Source organism: Gallinula chloropus (assembly GCF_964237585.1).
Source record: "Gallinula chloropus genome assembly, chromosome: 26".
NCBI classification, from domain to species: Eukaryota; Metazoa; Chordata; class Aves; order Gruiformes; family Rallidae; genus Gallinula; species Gallinula chloropus.
This window is the reverse complement of record NC_140111.1, coordinates 4094145-4100144: the sequence shown is the minus strand read 5'-3', so window position 1 is coordinate 4100144 and position 6000 is coordinate 4094145.

Sequence of the window (6000 nt, the reverse complement as noted above, 5' to 3'; positions counted from 1 at the left end):
GGGCAATGCCAAGCACAACTCCAGGCTGGGTGGAGAATGGCTTGTGAGCAGCCCTAAGGAGAATGACTCGGTGGTCTTGCTTGATGAAATGTTAACCATAAGTCAGCAGTGCATGCCTTAAGCCCAGAGCACCAACCCTGTCCTGTACCACAGCAGCACAGAGATGACCAGCAGGTATAGGGAGGTGATTCTGCCCCTCTACACCACTCCCATGAGACCACTTCTGGAGTATTGTGTCTGCCTTTGGTGCCCCCAACATCAAAACCACCTGGATCTTGTGGAGGAAGTTCAAAGGAAGGAAATGAAGATGATAAGGATGATTGAGCACCTCCATAATGAGGATGGGATGAAACAGTTGGGGTTGCTCAGCCTGGAAAAGGGAAGACTCCAGGGAGATCTTAGAACAGCCTTCTAGTAGCTGAAGTGGGAGAGGGTCTTTTTGCCAGAGCATGTATTGAGAGGAGAAGGGTCAAGAGCTTTAAGGTGAAAGCAGGGAGATTAAGATGAGGTTTAGGAAGAAACTGTTCCCTGTGTACGTGGTGTTGGCAGGTTGGATGGGCTTTGGGACAAACTGGAATGTTTCTGTTCCCATGGCACAGGGATTTGATGTAGATCATCCAAACCATTGTATGAGTCCATGACAGTGGGGTTCATGGCTATGACCTGTTTCATCTGCATCCTCAACTCCTCTCTGTGTGTGTGAACTTGTGTTGACTTGTGCGATGGCTGCAAGGGCGGCAGCAGCACCCGAGGGGACCCGGGGGTTGCTGTGCGTTTGGGGTGCCTTCTCCCCAGGCAGCAGCAGCAGCAGCACCCGCCCCGTTCCTCTGGCCGGCTTCCCGAGCTCTGCCCGCGCCGGTGGCTCGTCCAGCTTCACTCTGTCCTGGGGAGTGCGGGAGGCCCAGGGCTGGGCAGCGCCGCGCTACTCGGGCCACCGGCGGCGCAGGGCTCAGCCCCGGGGCGGAGCTGTCGGCAGCGGGGCCGTGAGGAGAGAGAGGAGGCGGCGGAGAGGAGGCGCCGCGGCCACAGGCAGCAGAGAGCCGGGGCTGGCGGGATGCGGCGGGGCCGGGGCGCAGGGCTGGCGGGGCTGGCCGCGGTGCTGCTGGGTGCGTGGGGCTGCCGGGGGTGGAGGGGCCTGGTGTGGGACCCCCGCTGTGCCCGGGAACGGTCTCTGGCTCTCCTGCTCCTTCTCGAATCTTATTTCTCCCTTCAAGTACTCCCGTCCAGGTCTCTATTACTCCGTTCATTCCTTTCTCTGCCTCATTTTCTCTCTTTCCTTTTCTCATCCATATCTCTCCCTTTCCACCCGTCATTCACACGTTCCTGTCTCCAGCAGCTATTCCTTGCCACTTTCGTTCCTGTCCAGGCTGGAAACCCTTCTCCTCCTCATGTCGGCACGGTGCCGGTGCTTGTGCGGGATTTCCTCTGGGAAACACCAGGCAGGGCTGGGCAGAAAGCAGTTTCTGAGGTTTTTCCTTCTCTTTCTCCTTCCTGGCAGCGGCTGTGGGCAGAGCCCAGGTGCAGCAGGAGTCATCGGCAGAGACCACTGAGGGTGCAGATATCAATATCACTTGCTCCCACCCCAGCATCAAGATGAATGATTTCATCTACTGGTACCGTCAGTTCCCGGGCCAAGGTCCCACATTCCTCGCGGTCATTCACAAAGACTCCAAGGATCTGGCGGAACCGCCTGGGAAGCTGTGGGTGCCGGCAGACCGTCGGTCCAGCACCCTGCAGCTCTCCCAGCCCCGTCGCAGGGACGCGGCGGTGTATTACTGCGCCGTGGGAGACACGGGGAGAGGAGCCGGGGCTGCGGCCGGGCACGAACCGCCGCGGGCGGGGCCGGGCGTGTGTGTCGGGCTCGGGGGCACAGCCGTGCCGGGCCCGCCAGGAGGCGCTGCGGAGCTGCCGCAGGAGCCGCCCGGCCCCTGCACGGGACCCGCGGCCCTTCTCAGCCCCGGCAGCACCAGCTCCTCCCGGCTGTCGGGACCTGAAGCAGCTCTGTGCTGTGGCGGGTGCTGCGGATCTCTGCTCACTGACACCCCTCACATACTTGCTCACCTGTACAAACGCCCGTGGACACAAACGTGCCCAGACACCCAGAGAAATGCCCCTGTTCATACCCACGCTGGCAGACACTCTCTCTCCCATGGGCATTTCCACGGGCACACACAAACCCATGGGCACACATACACCCGCAGGCACAGCCAGATGCATGTGCACATGAGGAAGCACCGCCTGTCCCCACACACGCTGAGAACCAGGACTCCACCAGTCAGCTCTCTGTGCCCCAGGCAGCTCGAGGCCTTGAAGGCCCAGGGCCAAGAAGGGGAATCAGGCACCAGCCATCGCTGGGCCAATCAATGACAGCAGGGGCCTTGTGGGCTTCTCTGGGTCAGACAGGAGTTGTTCAATCAGTTCTGTTCTCATTATGGCAAGGAGAGAAGGTGCCTTGGAGTTCAAGCCTGAGTCAAGAGACCATTCCTATTGCTGCAGCTCCAGGTGTTTATCTCTTGGCAATCTCACATGGTCCCAATGTTTCACAAGCTCTGACCCAGCCCTGGTGATCACCGCAGGGCGGCTCTGAGGCTCTGGGACCAGTTCCAGCTTCAGCACAAGGAGAGCTGCTGCCCTGACATGCTCCCACAGCAGCAAAGGGTTTTGTTGCTGAGGTGAGCGGGTGCCCTGCAGCTGCAGATGGTGAGGCTGGGACACCAGAGAGGAAGCTGGCCTGATGAAGTTGCCTTCAGAGAAAAATCCTTTCTTCAATAGACAAGGAAATATTATTTAATGGAGCCTTGAAAGAAAGAAAGAGAGATATTTTACTGGTGGCATCCTGCCCACCTCAGATCATGCATCAGCTTCTGAGACACTTGTTGAGAGAAGAAAACAAACATCAAGCAGCATTTCTGTGCTGCTGCCCCCCAGTGCACTCTACCGGTCCTTAGAGCCCTCCTTCTGCCCTACCTCAGGGACGTCCCCCAGCCCTGCCTCATTTCTTCTACAGTGGGTCCAGGCTGTACAACTCCATCCAAGACCTCCATGGGGGATCACAGCACCAGGCACAGGTGGGCAACAGGCCCTGCCAGGACAAGAGCTGGCCTTAGGCAAAGCTGCTTCGTGCAGTCTTTAACAGAAAGAACAGTTGTTCTCCGGGTACTGAGCCTCCTGAGTTGGCAAATAGGGATGGTCGGCAGAATGAAGCCCTCATAATCCAAGGGGAAATGGTTAGTGACCTGCTACACCACTTAGACATGCCCCTGTCTATGAGGCCAGATGGGATCCACCCAAGAGTCCTGAGGGAGCTGGTGGAAATGCTCACCAAGCCTCTTTCCATCACTTCTCAGCAGTTCTGGCTCACTTCAGTGGGACAGGGGAGAAAATATCTACTGAGAGGCTTAGGAGTCCAGATAAGGACAGGGAGAGATCACTCAGCAATTAGCATTCAGCAATTAGCATTCAGCAATTAGCATTCAGAGGCAAAACAGACTCAACATGGAATAAAAAGGGAACAAAAAGGCATCTAATTCATTACACTACACACACAGAGACACAGAGTGAAAGCAGAGGAGGATAATGAAAAGTAAACCCAGATCTTAAAACACCTTCCCCCAACCCTCCTTTCCACACAGACTCAACTTTATTCATGAGTTCTCTCCCTTCTTCCCTTCAGGGTGACATGAGACAGAGCGGGAATGGGGAATGTGGGCTTTGGTCAGCTCCTCATGAGTTGTCTCCCTTCTCTGGTGGCAAAAAGTGGTCACTTGCAGTTGTTTTCCTATGAAATATGATTCATGGAGGCACTGTGACTGTCACTGCTTGGCTTAGCCTTGGTCAGCAGTGGATCCAGCCTTGATCCCAGTTGGTATTTACTCAGTCAGGCCTGGGGGAAGCTTCTAGCTGCTTCTTGCAGAAGCCACCCCTGAGGCCTGCCCTCCTCCACCAGAACCTTGCCATGCAAAACCACAACAATCACATTCCATAAGGTTCAATAGCAGGTCCTGCACCCGGGTCGCAACAACAACCCCAGGCAATGCTACAGCTTGAGGAGGAGTGGCAGTAAAGCTGCTCAAAAACATAAAGATCTGAGGGCACAGGTCTTCACAACAGCTGAGTGAATATGAGGCAGCAGTGTGCCCAGGTAGCCAAGCCAGCCACCATCATCCTGGCTTCTCTCAGAATTAGTGTGAGCAGCAGCAGTAGGGCAGTGATCGTCTCTTTGCAATTGGCCCTGGTGAGGCTGCACCTCAAGTACTGTGTTTGGCTTTGGATGCCTCACCACAAGACACACAGCGAGGTGCTGGAACTTCTCCAAAGAAGAATGATGGTGATGAAGGGTGTAGAGAACAGATCTTTTTAGGAGCAGCTGAGGGAACTGGGGATGTACAGTCTGAAAAGAAGGAGGTTGAGGGGAGACCCTATTGCTCTCTACAGCAACCTGAAAGGAGGTTGTATGCAGGTGGAATTCGGTCTCTTCTCCTAAGTAAAAAGTGATGGATAAAGAGGAAATGGCCTCTCCCTGTCCTCATCTCAACTTCTAAACCTCTCGGTATGTATTTTATCTCCTGTTCGGCTGAAAAGGGGAGTGATAGAGCAGCTTTGGTGGGGTCTGGCCTCCAGCCAGGGTCAAACCATTAAAAAACTGAAAGCACATACATTAAGACTAGCTATTATGAAGAAATTCTTGCCTGAGAGAGAGGTGAGGCACTGGAACAGGTTGCTCAGAGAAGCTGTGGATGGCACCACCATGGCAGTGTGCAAGGCCAGCTTAGATGGGGCTTTGGGCAAACTGGACTCTTGGAAGGTGTCCCTGCCCATGGAGGGAAGGTTGAACTTGGTGATTGAAGGTCCATTCCAACCCAAACCCTTCTATGATTGACGATGGTTTGTTCCTGGTTTTGAGAGGCAGGAAGGACCCATCGGGCTCCAGAAACGCGCTGCTTTTCTCCCAGCAGCACTGACTTGTCCTCAGAGAGTTTCAGCTCTGTATGTGTTCCACGTCTCCTGCTCCCACCAGCTCCTCCTCGAAAAGTGCCCTTCAGCACTTGGTTGTTGTTTACGAGGAGAAAGCAATATATTGAAAGCGGGGGGCCCAGGGCTGGGCAGCGCCGCGCCCCTCGGGCCGCTCCGCTCCCGGTCCGCCCGGCCCGGCCCCGCCGGCGGCGCAGAGCTCAGCCCCGGGGCGGAGCTGGCGGCAGCGGGGCCGTGAGGAGAGAGAGGAGGCGGCGGAGAGGAGGCGCCGCGGCCACAGGCAGCAGAGAGCCGGGGCTGGCAGGATGCGGCGGGGCCGGGGCGCAGGGCTGGCGGGGCTGGCCGCGGTGCTGCTTGGTGCGTGGGGCTGCTGGGGGTGGCGGGGTCCGGATCTGGGAATACTCACCGCTATGCAATGTAACGGTCTCTGGCTCTCCTGCTCCTTCTCGAATCTTATTTCCCCCCTCAAGTACTCCCGTCCAGGTCACTATTACTCCATTCGTTTCTTTCGCTGCCTCATTTTCTCTCTTTCCTTTTCTCATCCATATCTCCCACCTTCCACCCATCATTCACACATTCCTGTCTCCAGCAGCTATTCCTGCGCCCTATCATTCCTGCCCAGGCTGGAAACTCTTGTCCTCATCTCTCAACGGTGCCGGTGCTTGTGCGGGATTTCCTCTGGGAAACACCAGGCAGGGCTGGGCAGAAAGCAGTTTCTGAGGTTTTTCCTTCTCTTTCTCCTTCCTGGCAGCGGCTGTGGGCAGAGCCCAGGTGCAGCAGGAGCCGTGGGCAGAGACCACCGAGGGCACCAAAATCACCATCAACTGCTCCCACCCCAGCATACAGTTGAGCGAGTACATATTCTGGTATCGGCAGTTCCCTGGCCAAGGTCCCACATTCCTCTCAAGCATCGTTAAAGATTCCAAGACTTTGACTGACCCGCCTGGGCAGCTGTCGGTGGCAGCAGAGCGGCGGTTCAGCACCCTGCGGCTCTCCCAGCCCCGGCGCAGGGACGCGGCGGTGTATTAC